This window comes from Aquarana catesbeiana, linkage group LG01 (genome assembly GCF_042186555.1).
Source record: "Aquarana catesbeiana isolate 2022-GZ linkage group LG01, ASM4218655v1, whole genome shotgun sequence".
NCBI lineage: Eukaryota > Metazoa > Chordata > Amphibia > Anura > Ranidae > Aquarana > Aquarana catesbeiana.
The window spans coordinates 607,728,437-607,749,342 of NC_133324.1; the positions used below are offsets into that span (position 1 = coordinate 607,728,437).

Sequence of the window (20,906 nt, forward strand, 5' to 3'; positions counted from 1 at the left end):
AATGTACCTGTTTCAAATTACAAACAGATTCAACTTAAGAACAAACCTACAGTCCCTGTCTTGTTTGGACTGCCTGTATACTGCTGTTCAGAGTATATAAGGCCTGGGGGCCCCACGCCTTTCCCTTTTATAATTTCGGCTGCGGGGTTCCCCTTAATATCTATACAAGACCCAAAGGGCCTGGTAATGGGCTGGGGGGGTTTACCCATGCCGTTTTACTCAATAATTTTCATCCATATTGCCGGGACTCGACATTACATTACAGCCGCAAGCAGTTTTAAATGACTTTTATTCCTTTAGAAATGTCATTTTGTGCAGGGACTGTTCTAAACACCGGAAACATGTGCCACTTTACAGGCATACTATAGTCACCCCCCCAGGTACGGTATATAAAGGAATATTTCACTTTTATTTTTTCACTTTAAGCATTATTAAAATCACTGCTCCCGAAAAAACGGTTGTTTTTAAAACTTTTTTTGTATTGATACATGTCCCCTGGGGCAGGACCGGGGGCCCAAAACACTTTTTAGGACAATAACTTGCATATTAGCCCTTAAAATTCACACTTTTTATTTTTCACGTTCGGGTCCCATAGACTTTAACAGTGTTCGAATGTTTGCGCTAACTTTTGGTCCGTTCGCATGTTCTGCTGCGAACTGAACCGAGGGGTGTTCGGCTCATCCCTACTGGTAATCCAGGACTGATTCATTTTTATAAAATTCAAATGGTCCACAGAGTCTGTGGACAGACGCGTTCTATGATCAGTAACAAAACCTCCTGCAGCACTGAATGCCCAATCTGAAGGCACGCTGGATGCAGGGCAGCCCAACAACTCAATAGCACACTGGGCCAGTGGTCTATTCCCATGACCCAGTAAGTCAGTGGATCATCAGGTGAAAAGCTCTCCATCTCTGTTTTGGCCCCGATGTAATTGTCCACCATGTGATGCAGACGCTCCCGATGGGATGTGGAAGCTGAGATCCCCGGTGGTGAGGACTTAAAAAATACCGTTATGCCTAACTTAGGCAGACGCCTTCTCCAACGCTCCTCTCTTGACCAACAGAAGACTCAAAACTACGTTTTCCATGACACTGTAGCCTACTGGAGTCAGGAAAAACGTTCAATAAAATCCTCTTTAACATGTCATCAAGAGATTTTATCTTCTGCATTCTCTGTGGGGATGGGATAAGTTCTGAGACCTTCCCCTTAAAATGGTGGTCAAAGGAGGGTTGCCAACCAGTAATCATCCTTCTCTTTTATGCCACGTATTCTTGGGTCCTTTCGCAGGCTTTGAAGCATGAGGTTGCCCATGCTCCTCAAATTTGCAGAGGCTTGAGAAGCAGATTCCTCATGGTCACTTAGGATGACAGCATTTGGAACTTCCTCCTCTCAGCCACGTACTATTCCCAAGGGTCCTGGGGTTGGAAAGCCATCGCTTACAGATTGACGCATGTCTTCCTCTTCTTCGAAGCCTATGAAAATGCCAGAATCGTCCTCCTCATCCTCCTCCCCTATTCCTATACCTCTGCTGCATATATAGCCACTGCAGCATTCCCAAAGATGAGTTTCACCTGGTGGGCATGTCACAAATCAGGCGGTTTACGAGCAGGTGGAATTCCCGCTGAATTTCAGCCAACCGAGCACTGGCTGTGTATGACCGCCTGAAATTGCTACGGACTCTTCTGGCCTACTTTAGTACATCTTGCAACCCTGGGTACGTACTTAGGAAACACTGCACCACCAAATTGAGGATATGTGCCAGGGATGGCACATGTGTCAACTTTACCTGTCTAAGGGCGGACAGGAGGGTTGAGCCATTATCGGACACCACCATTCCTGGCTCCAGCTGGTGTGGTGTGAACCACCTCTGGGCCTGTCCCTGCAGCGCTGCAAGAATCTCTGCTCCGGTGTGGTTCCTGTCCCCTAAACACACCAGCTGAAGCACTGCATGGCCCCTTTTAGCCTGACTCTGGGAATAGCCCTTTGAACGCTTAGGGGGTACCTGATGTTCATAGGACAATTCTGTAAAGAAGGGCATGGTGGTGGCAGAGGAGGAGGGGGTAGAGCTCACAGGTCTGGCATCATCACCACCAGCTGTATGGAAATGTGGGGGCACAACAAGCTGCAGCACTGAGCCCTGTCCTGCATCCTTTCAAGTTGCAAGCAGCGCTACCCAGTGTGCTGTAAACTAAATATATATCGTCCCTGCCCATGCTTGCTGGACCACGTTTTAGCAGTAAGGTGGATTTTACGGCTGACTGGCTTGCCTAACGATGCCAGAACATTCCCTTCCACGTGATGGTAGAGAGATGGAACGGCCTTACGTGAAAAGTAGTAGCGACTGGGAACCTGCCATTGTGGTACAGCACATTGTGTGAATTCACGGAATGGGGCAGAATCCACCAGGCTGAAACCAGAATCCACCAGAAGTTGGAGAGCCATCGGCTTTGACAACCTTGCATTCAGACGCTTGGCATGTGGGTAGCAGGGACTGTATTTTTTTTCCGCAGCAGATGGGGAAGAGAAATTTGCCGGCTACAGTCTACAGCTGGTGGTGTTCTGATGGCAGATGTGCTGCTAGGACCTGAGAGACCCTGTGCTATACCATCATACCTGTCAGTGGAGGCTGCTGAAAGGTAATGACTCGGTATCGTAGGGGCAGACTAAAGTGGGTAAGGAGGAGGAGGGGCAGATTTGTGCTCCTTTTGTGTGGCTTTTAGGTGCTCTTGCCAACGGGCTTAGTGGTTGGACGTTAAATGCCTTGTTAAGCATGTGGTACCCAAATGGTTGGTGTTTTTACCACGTTTGATGTGCCTGAGACACAGTTTGCAGATAGTAACAGTGCGATCTGCTGCAGATGTGCTGAAAAAGGCCCAGACAGCTGAGCTTTGGGGAGTGGGCCGGGAGATAACAGCTGCAGAATGTGATGGAATAGGGTGGCTGCTCTCTACCCTTTCTTGATGTCGGCCTCCTTGGGGTTGTGCCGCCTCACCTTCAGTTTCCTCCTCTGCTCTATATGGCACCCAAGTCACATCAGTGACCTAATCATCATCATCTGCATCTCATATACACTCTGGCAAAAGCAGGGGACTGCACACTTGTCTCTGCTTGCGTGACAGAGTATGAGGAAGGTTTAGTAAGCCAGTCCACAATCTCCTGTGCATGCTGTGGCTGGATAGCACGGGCAAACTCACTAAACAGAGGAAATGATGCCCTGCCTGAGGACTGACCTCCACCTTTGCCTGTGGACACATTTGTTGCTGGCCCCCTTACAGTGCCAAGGGAACGTCTGCCTCTCCTTGTTGTCCTCCCAGACATTATTGGGAGGGAGGAGACAGTGCTTATAAGCAAATCTAAAGAAGAAGTTGAAATCTGTACGTAGATGCACTTTAATCAATGTAAAGAGGTGTTTGCTGCACTTAATTTGAGTACTCACTACACAGACACACTCCACAGATACACTATAATATACTGCAATATAATGCGCCAAACCTACAGTGACAAACAGAACTATATGGCATTAAACTGGCAGTAACGCACACAGAAGTAAATGGCGTTAAACTGGCAGTAACGCACAAAACTATATGGCGTTAAACTAGCAGTGACGCACACAGAACTGTATGGCGTTAAACTGGCAGTAACACACGCAAAATTATATGGCGTTAAACTGGCAGTATTACACACAAAACAATATGGCGTTAAACTGGCAGTAACTCACATAGAACTACTGTATATGGCGTTAAACTGGCAGTAACATACACAAAACTATATGGCGTTAAACTGGCAGTAATGCACACAAAACCATATGGCATTAACCACTTCCCTTTTGCCTATAGCAAAATGATGGCCGGACGGTGGTTCAGTTATCCTGACTGGGCGTCATATGACGTACATCAGGATAATAGCCGCCGCGCGCCCATGGGGGCGCGCATCGCGGCGATCGGTGGTGCGGTGTGTCAGTCTGACACACCGCTACACCGATCTTGGTAAAGAGCCTCCAGTGGAGGCTCTTTACCATGTGATCAGCCGTGTCCAATCACGGCTGATCACGATGTCAACAGGAAAAGCCATTGATCGGCTTTTCCTCACTCGCATCTGACAGATGCGAGTAGAGGAGAGCCGATCGGTGGCTATCCTGACAGGGGGGGTCTGCGATGATTGTTTATCAGCGCAGCCCCCCTCGGATGCCCACACTAGACCACCAGAGAAGCCGCCAGGACCACCAGAGAAGGGGGCAACATGTGGATGGCCAGGTATGTACCCCATGGCCATCCACATGTTCAACTTATACCCAATCTGTGCCAATCAGTGCCCACAAATGGGCACTGACTGGCACAATTATATAAAATGTAACATCAGTGATGCCCAGCAATGCCACCCATCAATGTCATCAGTGCCACTAATCAGTGTCATCAGTGCCACCCATCAGTGCCACCTATCTGTGCCCACCTATCAGTGCCCATCAGTGCCCATCCATGCCACCTATCAGTGCCACCCATAAGTACCCATCAGTGCCACCCATAAGTACTCATCAGTGCTGCCTACGAGTGTCCATCAGTGCCGCCTATGAGTGCCCATCAGTGCCACCTATGAGTGCCCATCAGTGCCGCATACCAGTGCCACCTATCAGTGCCCATCAGTGCCACCTGTCAGTGCCCATCAGTGCTGCCTATCAGTGCCCGTCAGTGCCACCTCATCAGTGCCACCTCATTGGTGCCACCTCATTGGTGCCCATCAGTGCCACCTTATCAGTGCCCATCAGTGCAGCCATATCAGTGCCCATCATTGAAGAAGAAAACGTACTTATTTACAAAAAATTTTAACAAAAACAAAGAAAAACTTGTTTTTTTTTCAAAATTTTCTTGTTTTTAATATCTGTTGCGTAAAAAATAAAAACCGCAGAGGTGATCAAATACCACCAAAAGAAAGCTCTATTTGTGGGAACAAAATGATAAAAAATTTGTTTGGGTACAGTGTTGTATGACCGCGCAATTGTCATTCAAATTGCGACAACGCTGAAAGCTGAAAATTGGCCTGGGCAGGAAGGTGTCTAAGTGCCTGGTATTGAAGTGGTTAAACTGGAAGTTATGCACACAGAACTATATGGTGTTAAGCTGGCAGTAACACACACAAAACCATATGGCATTAAACTGGCAGTAATGCACACAGAACTATAAGGCACTAAACTGGCAGTAACGCATGCAAAACTATATGGCGTTAAACTGGCAGTAACGCACACAGAAGTAAATGGCGTTAAACTGGCAGTAATACACACAGACATAAATGGCGTTAACCTGGCAGTAACGCAATCAAATAGACGGTGTTCAACCGTCACTACACTGATGCTATCTAAACTGTCCCTACTCTAGCTATACACTAATGTCAAGATTACTAACACGGTCTCACTACACTACACTGAAACTATATGAGCTGTCCCTACTCTACACTAATGTATGTATGAATGACACAGTCTCACTACAGCGAAACTATCTGAGCTGTTCCTACTCTAGCTGCACACTATGCAAAGCTGAATGATGGTCCTCCTTACTACACTCACACTATCCCTAGACTGACACTAAACTAATATTCTACACTGACAATTGAAGCAAAATAGCACAGTATAGCACAGTATAGCACAGTATAGCACACTAACTAACTAATAGCACTGAACAGAGACCTGTTCTTTCTCTCTCCATGCCCAAATCACACTGAAAATGGCTGCCATTGAAAGCATACTTTTATGCTGTGGGGCGGAAATGAGCCATGATTGGATAGTCATGATGACAGTTTCCAATCATGACTCTGACAGTGCTCTGTGCCCTGATTGGCTGAAGCTTTCACTGCTTCAGCCAATCAGGGCTTGCAATGCACTGTTCAGTGGCGCAATGCATTGTGGTCGGTTCGGGGTGGGCCGAACAAATGGTCGAATGACCCGTTTGTTTGGCTACTCGCCGAGCACCCGAACAACGAAAGTTCAGCCGAACTTATGCTCGGGCCGAACTGTTTGCCTATCCCTAGTTCTGTGTACTGTGAGAGACCAGATATAGTAAATGCAGGATCCTTGATTTAGTAACACTTTAACTGCTTCAGCCACGGAAGATTTTACCCCCTTCCTGACCAGAGCACTTTTTGCGATTTGGCACTGCATCGCTTTAACTGACAATTGCGCAGTCATGCGACGTTGTACCCAAACAAAATTGACGTCCTTTTTTTCCCACAAATAGAGCTTTCTTTTGGTGGTATTTGATCATTAGATCATCTATGCGTTTTTTATTTTTTGCGCTATAAACAAAAAAAGCGACAATTTTATCATCCAATCATGTACAAGCTAAAATGCTGTTTTTTATCTCCCCTGCATGTCCCCCACGGGTCTACAGCGACTTTACTTCCATGTGCACTTCAAGTGCATTTGCAGTGCACTTGTAGTGCAAAGTGGATTTGCCTTTAGTAAATAACCCCCAATATTTTGAACTTTTTGCTATAATAAATAGCCCCATTTTTAAAAAAAAAATGCTAATTTTTTCTCAGTTTAGGCCGATATGTATTCTTCTACATATTTTTGGTAACAAAAATCGCAATAAGCATATATTGATTGGTTTACACAAAAGTTATAGCGTCTACAAACTAGGGGATAGATTTATAGCATTTTTATTATTATTTTTTTTTTTTACTAGTAATGGCGGCGATCTGCAATCTTTATCGGGACTGCGACATTATGGTGGATACATCGGACAATTTTGACACATTTTTGGGACCATTGGCATTAATACAGGGACCAGTGCTATGAAAATGCAATGATTACTGTAAAAATGTCACTGGCAGTGAAGGAGTTAACCACTAGGGGGCAATCAAGGGGTTAATGTGTTCCCTAGTGTGTGTTCTAACTGAAGGGGGGAGGGGACTGACTAAGGGAGATGACAGATCGCTGTTCATACTCTGTATGAACAGATGATCTGTCACTTCTCCCCTCAGAGAACCGGGATCTCCGTGTTTACACACAGAGATCCTGGTCCTTGCCGTGTTACGAGCGATCGCGGGAGCCCAGCGGTCATTGAGACCACCGGGCACTCGCATCAGCTCCGGGGGCGAGCAGCAAGCATGTGCCTTAGGTGCCAATGTAACATGACGCAGATTCGCCTGACCGTGCCATTCTGCCGCAGTATAACTGTGGCGGCTGGTCGGCAAGCGGTTAAACAGACATCAACACAAGTATGTTCCCAGTATTAAAACTGCAAAATTTGTAATTTTCCACACTTTTTTTTTTTATCATATTAGCTACTAAATAGTTAGGTGATCTGACATAAACAACCCATGGCTTCTCCCTGACCTGTGCAACTACTCCACTGTGATTGGCAGGTGGGCTTTGCCTTTTGTTTTGGCTCTGACACATAGGGGTTGATTTACTAAAGGCAAATGGGCTGTGCACTTTTGAAAGTGCAGTTGCACTCTGCAAGTGCAGTTCCTCCAGAGCTTAGTAAATGAGGGAGAGCTCTGCTGGTGTCCATCCTACAATCATGTGCAAGCAGAAAATGCTGTTTTTTATTTGCCTTGCATGTGATTGGTTGTTCTTTGTAAAGTGAAGCTTTACCTTATTTACTAAGCTCTGGAGCAACTACACTTGCAGAGTGAAACTGCAGTTTCAAAAGAGCACACTTGCCTTTAGAAAACCAACACCAAATAAACCAGCAGAGGCAGAGAACACAGCAGGCAGGTTCCACAACCTCACTGCACATTTCCAGGTCCATGCAAAATCTGATTGACAGATTAGGAGCTGCGCACTGATTTTGACAAGTGACAGACTGCTGGGCGTAGGATCCCTAACCACTTCAGCCCCAGAAGATTTTACCCCTTAATGACCAGGCCATTTTTTGCGATACGGCACTGCATTACTTTAACTGACTATTGCCCAAATAAAATTGATGCCCTTTTTTTCCCCACAAATAGAGCTTTCTTTTGGTGGTATTTAATCACCTCTGCCACTTTATTTTTTGCACTATAAACAAAAAAAGACAGACTATTTTGAAAAAAAAGCAAACATTATTTTTTTACCTTCTGCTATAAAACACATTCAATAAAAAAAAATTAAAAATCTAATTTCTTATTTAATTTAGGCCAATATGTATTCTGCTACATATTTTTGGTAAAAAAATCCCCATACGCGTATATAGCATCTACAAACTATGGGATATTTTTATGGCATTTTTATATATTTTTTTTTTTACTACTAATGACAGAGATCAGTGATTTTTAGCGGGACTGCGACACTGTTGCGGACAAATCGGACATCTAACTGACACTTTTAACACTTTTTTGGGGACCAGTGACCCTAATACAGTGATCAGTGCTAAAAATATACCCTGTTTCTCTACTAATGACACTTGCAGGGAAGGGGATAGCACCAGGGGTGATCAGAGGGTTAAGTGTGTCCCTAGGGGGTGCTTGCTAACTGCGTGGGGGTTGCCCTGACTGGGTGAAGACAGAGATCCATGCTCCTGCTTAGCAGAAACACAAGATCTCTATCTTCTCCCCTGTCAGAAGGGTGATCTGCCTTGTTTACATAGACAGATCGCCGTTCTTCCTCGCCCGGGAACAATCGCGGGTGGCCGGAGGACATCGGGTCCCGCTGATTTCCTCCCCACTGTCCAATCAGCGTGCAATCGTGCCTCTGGCACGTGGTGGGGGGCAGTTTGGCATCTATGTCCTGGCCGCTGAGGGGAGGGAAGGGGCACAGTTTGGCATCTACAGTATCACACAAAAGTGAGTAAACCCCTCACATTTTTGTAAATATTTTATTATGTCTTTTCATGTGACAAGACTGAAGAAATGACACTTTGCTACAATGTGAAGTAGTGAGTGTACAGCTTGTACAACAGTGCAAATGTGCTGTCCTCTCAAAATAACTCAACACACAGCCATTAATGTCGAAACTGCTGGCAACAAAAGTGAGAACACCCCTAAGTGAAAATGTCCAAATTGGGCCCAATTAGCCATTTTTCCTCCTCAGTGTCATGTGACTCGTTAGTGTTACAAGATCTTAGGTGTGAATGGGGAGCAGGTGTGTTAAATTTGGTGTTATCGCTCCCACTCTCTCATACTGATCACGGGAAATTCAACATGGCACCTTATGCAGTGGCGATGCCTCCATAAAGGGCGCAGGAGCGCCGCCCCCACTTTGCTGGCACCGCTCTATCACCATTGATAGATTCATGAATTGCATGAATCTATCTATGTTCGCCGCTGACACCCCCTATTCAGGTGTCCGGCCCCTTTTCGGGCGCCGGGCACCTGGATTACAGTGGCGGGGGGGGGGGGTTTTGGAAGCAACTGATTAGAGCCGTAGGCTCTAATGGGCACCCAAAAAGGTGAACAGCGGGCGCAATGCAGTGCGTTCACTGTTCACTCAGCTGTGTGTTAGCAAAGCAAAGGAATTCGCTTTGCTAACACTGAACCGCCTCTCAGCCAATCAGGTGCTTGGATTTGTTACCTGTCACCTGATTGGCTGAAACGCCAGGCGCTGTGATTGGACTCCTGATAGAGAGGACAGAAGAAGACACCGAGGAGCGTGCAGGACACTGCTGCTGACCCGCTGCGAGATAGGTAAGTGCCGGGCGATGCACACTGGCAGCATTTGATGGGGCACAGTAGCTGCAATTGATGGGCACACTGGCAGCATTTGATGGGGCACAGTAGTGACAACTGATGGGCACACTGGCAGCATTTGATGGGGCACAGTAGTGACAACTAATGGGCACACTGGCAGCAATTGATGGGCAAACTGACAGCAATTGATGGGTACAGTAGCTGCGTTTGATGGCACAGTGGATGCTCGATGGGCACAGTGGCTGCGTTTGATGGGCACAGTGGCTGCGTTTGATGGGCACAGTGGCTGCGTTTGATGGGCACAGTGGCTGCGCCTGATGGGCACAGTGACTGCGTTTGATGGCACAGTGGCGGCCATTGATGGGCACAGTAGCTGCGTTTGATAAAAACACAGTGGCTGAGCTTGATGGGCACAGTGGCTGCACTTGATGGACACCGTGGCTGCATTTGATGGGCACAGTGTCTGCGTTTGATGGAACAGTGGCTGCATTTGATGGCACAGTGGCAGCATTTGATTGCACAGTGGCTGCGTTTGATGGGCACAGTGGCTGCGCTTGATGGGCACAGTGGCTGCATTTGATGGCATAGTGGCGGCAATTGATGGGCACAGTAGCTGCATTTGATGACACAGTGGCTGCAATTGATGTTTTTTTTTTTCAGTTTGTTTGCGCCCCCCCAAAAATTTTGAGCACCAGCCGCCACTGACCTTATGGCAAAGAACTCTCTGAGGATCTGAAAAAATTATTGTTGATCTGCATAAAGATGGCCTAGGCTATAAGAAGATTGCAAAGACCTCGAAACTGAGCTGCAGCATGGTGGCAAAGATCATACAGTTTAATTGGACAGGTTCCACTCAGAACATGCCTCGCCATGGTCAACTAAAAAAATTGAGTGCACGTTCTCAGCATCATATTCAGATGTTGTCTTTGGGAAATAGACATATGAGTGCTGCCAGCATTGCTGCAGAGGTTGAAGGGGTGGGGGGTCAGCCTGTCAATGCTCAGACCATACACCGCACGCTGCATCAAATTGGTCTGCATGTCTGTCATCCCAGAGGGAAGCCTCTTCTAAGGATGATGCACAAGAAAGCACTCAAACAGAAGGCTGAAGACAAGCAGACTAAGGACATCGATTACTGGAACCATGTCCTGTGGTCTGATGAGACCTACATAAACTTATTTGGTTAAGATGGTGTCAACCAGGTGAGGAGTACAAAGAGAAGTGTGTCTTACCTACAGTCAAGCATGGTGGTGGGAGTGTCAAGGTCTGGGGCTGCATGAGTGCTGCCGACACTGGGGAGCTACAGTTCATTGAGGGAAACATGAATGCCAAGTGTACTCTGACATACTGAAGCAGAGCATGATCCCCTCCCTTTGGAGACTGGGTCACGGGGCAATATTCCAATGACCCCAAACACACCTCCAAGACGACTACTGCCTTGCTAAAGAAGCTAAGGGTAAAGGTGATGGGCTGGCCAAGCATTTCTCCAGACCTAAACCCTATTGAGCATCTGTGGGGCATCCTCAAATGGAAGGTGGAGGAGGGCAAGCTCCGTGATGTCATCATGGAAGAGTGGAAGAGGACTCCAGTGGCAACCTGTTAAGCTCTGGTGATCTCCATGCCCAAGAGGGTTAAGGCAGTGCTGGAAAATAATGGTATTGACATAATAATTAATATTGACACTTTGGGCCCAATTTGTACATTTTCACTTAGGGGTGTACTCACGTTTGTTGCCAGCGGTTTAGGCATTATTGGCTGTGTGTAGAGTTATTTTGAGGGGACAGATAATTGACACTGTTATACAAGCTATACACTCACTACTTTACATTGTACCAAAGTGTAGTTTCTTCAGTGTTGTCACATGAAAAGATATAAAATATATACAAAAATGTGAGGGGTGTACTCACTTTTGTGAGATACTGTATGTCCTGGGCGCTGGGTGACCTTGTCCCGGGACTGCGAATTCCCATAATGTACATAATGCAGTATTAAAGCAGTTATGAATGGTAATAAAAAAGATGTTCAGTATCTAACATGTTGCTAAAAAGAGCTAGTGAGTAGGGACGAGCCGACCCCGGTTCGCTTCGCACCAGAACCTGCAAAGGGACCAAAAATTTGCGCGAAGATTAGAACCCCATTGAAGTCTATGTGACTCGAACGTTCGAAATCAAAAGTACTAAATATAAAGGCTAATTTGCATGGTATTGTCCTAAAAAGGGTTTGGGGACCCGGGTCCTGCCCCAGGGGACATGTATCAATGCAAAAAAAAGTTTTAAAAACGTCTGTTTTTTCGGGAACAGTGATTTTAATGATGCTTAAAGTGAAAAAAAAAGGTGAAATATTCCTTTAAATATCGTACCTGGGGGGTGTCTATAGTATGCCTGTAAAGTGGAGCGTGTTTCCTGTGCTTAGAACAGTCCCTGCACAAAATGACATTTTTAAAGGAATAAAAGTCATTTAAAACTGCTTGCTGCTTTAATGTAATGTCGGGTCCAGGCAATATGGATTAAAATCAGTGAGACAAATGGCATGGGTAACCCCTCAGTCCATTACCAGGCTCTTTGGGTCTTGTATGGATATTAAGGGGAACCTCGCACCCAAATTAAAAAAAGAAAGGCATGGGGCCCCCAGGCCCTATATACTTTGAACAGCAGCATACAGGCGGTGCAAACAAGACAGGGACTGTAGGTTTGTTAAGTAGAATCTGTTTGTAATTTTGAACTGGTACATTTTTAAAGTGTATCTCCAGCCAAAAAATCTATTTTTAAGCTTTTTGGAAAACATAGGGAAGGGTTATCACCCCTGTGACATTTGTTTTGCTGTCTGTGCACCTCTTCATAAGATTTCACCTCACTTTCTGTCCCAATGACAAATGTTTTTTGAAAATTTGGGGTTTTTGGTGAAACAAAGATTGGTGATAAAGCATCAGTGAAGAGGAGACACGTTTTTCCCATATTAACTCTTACAGGAGAGAATTTCCCTTCCTAGGGGTAGATTTCATCTCACTTCCTGTTGTCTCCTTCCGTTTGCAAGTAGGAGTCATTTGTAAGTTGGATATTTGAAAGTAGGGGCTTGTCCTATATAGTCTGCAGAAATTGGGGCCTTAGGTGTTGGTGTTACCACAACACTGTAAGCCCTCACAGTTACTCTTGGTGGGAGCAGAAACGGGCCTTGCTGTGAAATATTAGATCAAGAATTGTAATTACATGCCATTGTTGAACAGTGGTAGAAATATTGGGCCTTTGGTGGTGGTGGTGATGGTGGTGTTGGTGCCACAACACTGTAAGTCCTCACAGTTACTCTTGGTGGGCGCAGAAACGGGCCCTGCTGTGAAATATTAGATCAAGAATTGTAATTACATGTCCCTGTTGAACAGGGGCAGAAAAATTGGGCCTTAGGCACTGGTGCCACAACACTGCAACCCCTCACAGATACTCTAGTTGGAGCGCAGGAATGAGCCCTCCTGCAAAATATTGCATCAAAAATTGTAATTACAAGCCCCTGTTAAACAGGGGCTGAAAAATTGGGCCTTAGGCACTGGTGCTGGTGCCACAACACTGCAACCCCTCACAGATACTTTAGTTGGAGTGCAGGAGCGAGCCCTGCTGCAAAGTATTGCATCAAAAATTATAATTACACGCCCCTGTTAAACAGGGGCTGAAAAATTGGGCCTTAGGCACTGGTGCTGGTGCCACAACACTGCAACCCCTCACAAATACTCTAGTTGGAGAGCAGCAACGATCCCTCCTTGCAAAATATTGCATTAAAAATTGTAATTACATGCCCCTGTTAAACAGGTGCTGAAAAATTGGGCCTTAGCCACTGGTGGCGGAGCCCAGAACCAAAAATATTCTTACAAGCTATCAGCATGATCATTGAGGAGGAAGAGGATAGTCACTCAGCATAACAGTATAGTCACTCAGCATCAGCATAGGCAGTCTTGAAGGAATCTGACATTCCAAAAAAAATTATTCGGTTACATCAGCATCAGGTGCTTGGTAGCTGGTGGTGATCAAAAACTCATTCATTTTTATGAAGGTCAGTCGATCGACCGAGTCGGTGGACAGGCGCACCCTGGGATCGGTTACAAAGCCTCCAGCAGCACTGAATGTGCGTTCCGAAAGAACGCTGGATGCAGGACAGGCCAGTAGCTCAATTGCATATTGTGCAAGCTCTGGTCAGTGATCCATCCTCAAGACCCAGTAACCCAGAGGATTTTCGATGGGAAAGGTGTCCAAGTCAGATCTTGCCCCTAGGTATTCCTGCACCATGTAAAACAGACGCTGGCGATAGTTGCTGGAACCGATCATACTTTGGGGCTGCGGACTAAAAAATTATCTGAACGCATCGGTCAGATGGCCACTTTCTCCACTGCTCCTTCTTTGACTGACCGAAGCCTCAGCAACACGTTGTCCTGGAACAGGAGTTTGTAACCTCCCAGTCTCTGGGAACACGTTGCACAGACCTTTCTGCAAGGCCTCCCGAAGATGTTTCATCCTCTGCTCCCTCTGCGACAGGTCCGCAACCTTACCCTTGTAACGTGGATCAAGGAGGGTTGCCAGCCAGTATTGATCCCTCTCCTTGATACCACGAATACGAGGATCCTTCTGCAGGCTTTGCAGGATCAGGGAGGCCATGCAGCGTAGGTTTGCTGAGGCATTCGGTCCGGGGTCCTCTGGGTTACTAAGGACAACATGATCCACAGCCACCTCCTCCCAGCCACGTACAAGTCCGTGGGTTTCTTGGGACTGTAAATGATCCCTTAAAGACTGCTGCTGCTGCTGAGTGCCAGGCTCCACCTCCATGCTGACACAATCCTCCTCTTCCTCCTCCTCCTCCTCCTCCTCCTCCTCCTCGTCCTCTTCCTGTGTGATCGGCGGGCATGCAGGAATGCTGTCTGGATAAAGGGGGCCTTGAGAGCTAAGGAAGTCCTCCTCTTCCTCCCTCTGTTCTGCCTCAAGTGCCCTGTCCATTATTCCATGCAGCGTGTGCTCCAACAGGTGGACAAGAGGGACAGAGTCACTGATGCATGCACTGTCACTGCAAACCATCCTCGTGGCCTCCTCAAATGGTGACAGGACAGTGCATGCATCCCTGATCATGGCCCACTGGCATGGGGAAAAAACCAAGCTCCCCTGGCCCTGTCCTGGTTCCATAGTCGCACAGGTACTCATTGATGGCCCTCTGCTGCGTGTGCAGCCACTGCAGCATGGCCAACGTTGAGTTCCACCTGGTGGGCATGTCACAGATTAGGCGGTTCTTGGGCAGGTTAAATTCCTTTTGGAGGTCAGCCAGCCAAGCACTGGCATTATATGACCTGCAGAAATGCATACAGACTTTCCTGGCCTGCCTCTGGACATCCTGTAAGCCCACGTACCTGCCCAAGAACCTCTGCACCACCGAGTTAAGAACGTGAGCCAAACAGGGCACATGGGTCAGTTGTCCTTGTTGGAGGGCGGAGAGGACATTGGTGCCATTGTCGCAAACCACCATACTTGCCTTAAACCGGCGTGGTGTCAACCACCTCTGAACCTGCCCCTGCAGAGCTGACAGAATCTCTGCCCCAGTGTGGCTCCTGTCCCCCAAGCAAACCAGCTCAAGCACAGCATGGCATTTTTTTGCCTGGGTGCTTGTGTAGCCCCTTGAATGCTTACGGAGCACCGCTGGTTCCGAAGACAAATCAGCAGAGGAAGAGGCCATGGAGGAAAAAGAAGAGGAGAGAGGTGTGGCAGAATCACCACTAGTAGTATTGTGGAGGCGTGGTGGTGGAACAACCTCCAACACTACTGCACCCTGTCCTGCATCCTTCCCAGCTGCCAGAAGAGTCACCCAGTGTGCGGTGAAAGATAGGTAACGTCCCTTTCCATGCCTGCTGGACCATGAGTCAGCGGTAATATGCACCTTACCGCTGACCACCCTGTCCAGCGAGGCCAAGACATTGCCTTCCACATGCCGGTAGAGAGGCGGAATCGCCTTCCTTGAGAAAAAGTGGTGTTTGGGAACCTGCCACCGAGGAACCGCACATTCCACAAACTCACAGAAGGGGGCAGAGTCTACCAACTGAAAAGGCAGCAGTTGAAATGCTAGCAATTTAGCCAAGCTAGCATTCAACTGCTGGGCATGTGGATGGCTGGGAGTGAACTTCTTTCGGCGGTGCAGCAGCTGGGGCAGGGAAATTTGCCTGGTACAATCTGACGTTGGTGTACCGAGTACTTGGCTGTGACACACCTAATTCTACACCTTCATTCCTGTCAGTGCAGGTTTCAGAGAGGACTGAAGCTATAGTGGGGTTGGAGATCCCAGCTGATGAGGAGCAAGGAGAGGTCCTCTTTGTTCTTTGGTGTGGGTCTTTTAGGTGTGCTTGCCAACAAACTGCATGGCAGGTCGACATATGTCTGGTCAAGCATGTCGTGCCCAAGCGGGTGATGTTTTGGCCACGCGAGATACGCTTGAGACATATGTTGCAAAAAGCAGCGGTGGGATCTGATGCACTCGTCTCAAAAAAGGCCCACAAAGAACTTTTGGAATAACGTGCAGAGACAGCAGCGCCCTGCACATGCGGAGCTCTGCGGTGTGATGCAGTCGGTGTGCTGCCCTTAAGCTGGCCCCTGGAGGGCATCCTGCCTCGTTGGTGATGTGCTCCTCCTCTCTCCTATCAGGCACCCACGTGGAGTTAGTGACCTCATCATCCCCTCCCTCCTCATCACTGGAGCAAAGCTGGCAGTATGCTGCAGCTGGGGGAACATGACTGCCATATTGCTGTCCTTCTTGGGCACCCCCTCTCTCTGGGCTCATGTTACTGCCTTCCTCTAGCTGGGTACCATTATCGGAGCCTTCAAAACGCTGGGCATCCTCCTGAAGCATGTACCCAACACTGTGGTCAAACAATTCGGGGGACTCCTTAGAGCACATGGTGGGGCTAGGGAAGGAGTGACTGATGAACTTGTAAACAATATAAGTATAAATACTGCGCTGTCAAAAAAAAGAAGAATGTTAAAGCAGCTAGCATTAACAAGTGATCTAACCTGTGATAAATAGTGAGAAAGAAAAAATGCAGCGCTAAAGAGAAAGTATCAAACATTAATACGTGGTATACAATGTCTCAAAATACATGTGATTGTATGTGTGTGAAAAATATGTAAATCTAGGAACCGGAATAGGTTAAGGGTTTGACCTCCAAAGCATCCGTTTAGGATGTACACCTTTAACTAAAACCTATATGTATAAATAGGACCATATATCTAAACAGAGTAAGTATATGTTAGTTATCCACGGATTAACGTGAATGTTCATGCATATAGAAGTCCATGAAATATCAGGTAAGTACAAAAATGTTGATACACCCTGGAGGGGAAATAAGATATTCAAGTGTTGATAGTAGATCCACCACCCTATTTAAAAATGGGAGGGGGCTTACCAGAACACGTGGACACAGATGGGTATACACTCACTGTGTCAATTAAGCTTGTATAGCTGTAGATTCCTGGAGATGGAGTGGGAGTGGCCACAATGCTTGTAGAAGGTATATACGGTGGAGGCAAGTCCAATCAGGTGTCACCAGCGTATAAGGGAAAAACATGAAAGTACATAGCGTGATACTGCGTAAATAGCCATGAGGCAAATATTAGCACAGATGATTATGTATAAACAGATCCATAAGTTTAGTTTTTCCTAGGATAAAATTTTTAATACTAGATTGGATACATCCTAGTCCTAGGGGGGTGACTGGAATAAGGTCCTCCTCCAAAGAGAACTGAGGCGGATCTATTTATTAAAGGCCACCCTACCTCCAGGTCTAAACAAAGCTGTCTGTTTCAAACCATTCCTCGAAGGTTTCTGCTCCGGCGGAATGGAAAAATAAATAATTTTCAACTATTCCCAATACATGTTCTGTATTGAGCTATACTAATTATATCACTATCTTTACTTTTCCCATTCCTCTTATGTATTATCAATATGGGGGTTTGTCTCTCTGTTTGTATGACATTTCTATACTTGCATATGAATATAGTGATCCAGTACTATGTATTGCTTATATGCGCATGAAACATCTCATCCCTAATCCATAATATAGACGCCTTCAATATTCTTACTTTTATTAATTTATTTTTACAATAAGGACCTACAGGCCCATAAAAAACTTTCCATATGCCTTCGAGCTGTTGTGTAATATATAATATGTACACTCTATAATAAACAAATAGAATAAGTGACTAGATATGTGAAGACATATATAGCTATGGATAAGTGTCTTGGAATATAGCACGACCAATACTTTCCCTTTTTGTGATTTAACCTTGATTTCTCACATTATTATGTTATATACTGCTGTATTTCATATTACTCTGCCCATTATAAGTTTCTACCTATGAAATGAATATTTGTGCCCTAAGGTCGGTTTTTCATATGTATCATACTGCATGTTGCTGTTTTTGCCATATATCTTTGTTCAGAAAACATATAATGTGTATTTATTTCACCCCCTACTGCTTCTATCTGTCTCCACATGATCATTTGTATAACATACAATTGTATTGTATTTTGTCTTACATTATCAACCAGTTCTGCCCACTCTTGAATAACTGCCCACAAAAAGTATATTTTCATGTATTTATATATACATTTTTTTATCATCAATTAATGTTGCTGTTCCCATGTTAACATCTAAAATATATTTTTTTTCTTTTGCACCTCCCACGAAGCTTTATGTCCCCTCTGACTTGAACAAAACTCTGGCTATGGTCCTTATTATTGAACACTCTTTTTTTGTTCTCCCCTCAGGCTTCCTCTGGGTGCGATCGACCAGAGTGGTTGCCCGGCACGGAAAGCCGCCCAGACATAATATCTGGGCGGTATTATGAGAGGCTAGCTGGGCATTTTGACATCCGCGGTAGGGGCGGCGCCGTGCACCCTCGGCTCAGGAGGCAGCGTTTAGGTCTCCTTAGTAACGAACTCCAATAGTCAGCTGAGCGCAATTAGCCGCGCCAGCTGACGGAAGTTCACTCCACATATATACCAGATTCATTCATTCCCAGCTCGAGCGTTGTACATGCTGGATGCTGGGATGCGTGACTGGTCTACTACAAACTTGTCTTAAAAGGTACCCTTTACTATTGTACTGGTTATTTTCTATTATACTCTTTCATTATATAATCCTCTGTTAGCCCTTTGCTTTAAACACCATTGATACCTATAACCACAATTTAGTTATATCAAATGTCTAGATACCACATATATATGCTGACTGGTACAGCTGCTAATCTAGCAAGACACTAGGTACTTGTCTATACTGGCTATTTATATGCCTGTAGAAATAGAGTGGTTTTCCTACATCGCAACGATAACTACATAATTACATTGGTACTATCATACATCTTATTTTCATTACCCTAAATTTATTATTACTTTTTACTCTTAATTACTCTTGACAATACAGTACCATACAACCCTATATATTGTTTGTTTTCAGTTATCAACCTGATTGGCGATCACAGCAATCACAGCGCTGTGATTGGCCAAGCATGCGGGTCATAGTGGAGAGAGAGATATCACCGCCCTGTAAGAGGTCTGCGAGGAACAAACATTTTCTCCATGCTGGAAGTAACAGGTGCAGGCAATGCCGGTAGTTAAGAGGTAAACGAAAAATCCTGGACAGCCGCACTCAAAAGAAATCTTCGATCTCTATTTAAATATGATCATAAAAATACATGCCACAGCAATACAAAGCAGGAAAACTGACACGTTTCACACTGTAGTCAGTGCTTAATCACTATGATTAAGCACTGACTACAGTGTGAAACGCGTCAACTTTCCTGCTTTGTGATGCTGTGGCATGTATTTTTATGATCATATTTAAATAAAGATCGAAGATTTCTTTTGAGTGCGGCTGTCCAGGATTTTTCTTTTACCTCTATGCGGGTCATAGTGCATGCTTGGCCAATCATCAGCCAGCAATGCACTGCGGTGCCCCAGTGAATTATGGGCCGTGACGCGGCACTTGAATTTAGCACGAACGGCCCATATCGTTCGTAATTCGATGAACGGGCGAACATACGATGTTCGAGTCTGACATGGGTTCGACTTGAACACGAAGCTCATCCCTACTAGTGAGTAATATAGTAATGAATAAATAAATCAAATTCAGTCTTCCACCAAAGCTAGTGTTTTGGTTCCAAAGTTTACTTGACCTGTAATTACCTAATCTGTGAATGTCAAAATCACCCAAATAAGGTTTTCTTGTATTTTAAGGGTTATATTTTGTGGAGAGAAGCTATATTTTTTTTCTTAACACTACACACAGAATCGTGGAAGTAGACAATGTAGATTTTTTAAGGGTCTATGCACATTTGCTTAAAAAACACTTTTTTTTAGTTTTGTGTTTTGCCCGTAGAAGCAGCTCATTGTTAACCTATGTATCCATGGACATTAGGCTGTTTAGAGGAATATTTTAAGTTCAGTGTTTAGAGACAGGAATAAAATCCTTCTTGTTTGCGTTTTTTATTGGAGTTTTTTGGTAGAAAAAAAATTATAAACACTCCTAAACGTACATAAACATGTGTACAAAAATGCTCTATATTGCCCCGTACAAACGGTCGGAATTTCTGACGGAAAATGTGTGATAGGACCTTGTTGTCGGAAATTCTGACTGTGTGTAGGCTCCATCACACATTTTCCATCGGATTTTCCGACACACAAAGTTTGAGAGCTGGCTATAAAATTTTCCAACAACAAAATCCGTTGTCGGAATTTCCGATCGTGTGTACACAAATCCGACGCACAAAGTGCCACGCATGCTCAGAATAAATGAAGAGACGAAAGCTATTGGCTACTGCCCCGTTTATAGTCCCGACGTACGTGTTTTACGTCACCGCGTTTAGAACGATCGGATTTTCTGACAACTTTGTGTGACCGTGTGTATGCAAGACAAGTTTGAGCCAACATCCGTCGGAAAAAATCCTAGGATTTTGTTGTCGGAATGTCTGATCAATGTCCGACCGTGTGTACGAGGCATAAGAGTGTTTTTTTCTGCTGGGATCTAGCATTTTTAAAGCCCAGTGTGCATGGAGCAAAAAAATAAATTTATAACATGTATCCCTTAGGAAAAGAAAAGATCTGTGCTTAATGTAATTATACATTATGGCTGCTGATTTTCTGAGCAATAAGGCCCCATGGAAATTTTGAAAACATTCCAAGGGCCTGCAATCTTTCAAAATTCATTGACAGGTGCATCTGACCTGTAGTTTGCATTCCCACTACTTTTGCGTTCTCACAAGGGTCTATAAACCTAAATAGTCAGGTCAGTCTTA

At 45.4% G+C, this 20,906-nt stretch overlaps 1 protein-coding gene across 3 annotated transcripts in view; it reads left to right on the top strand.

The window, feature by feature from the left end:
- The window catches only part of LOC141108078 (beta-1,4-galactosyltransferase 1-like), a 524,736-nt gene that overhangs the window by 502,298 nt on the left and 1,532 nt on the right, over positions 1–20,906 (top strand). The gene's annotated exons all lie outside the window — the stretch shown is intronic.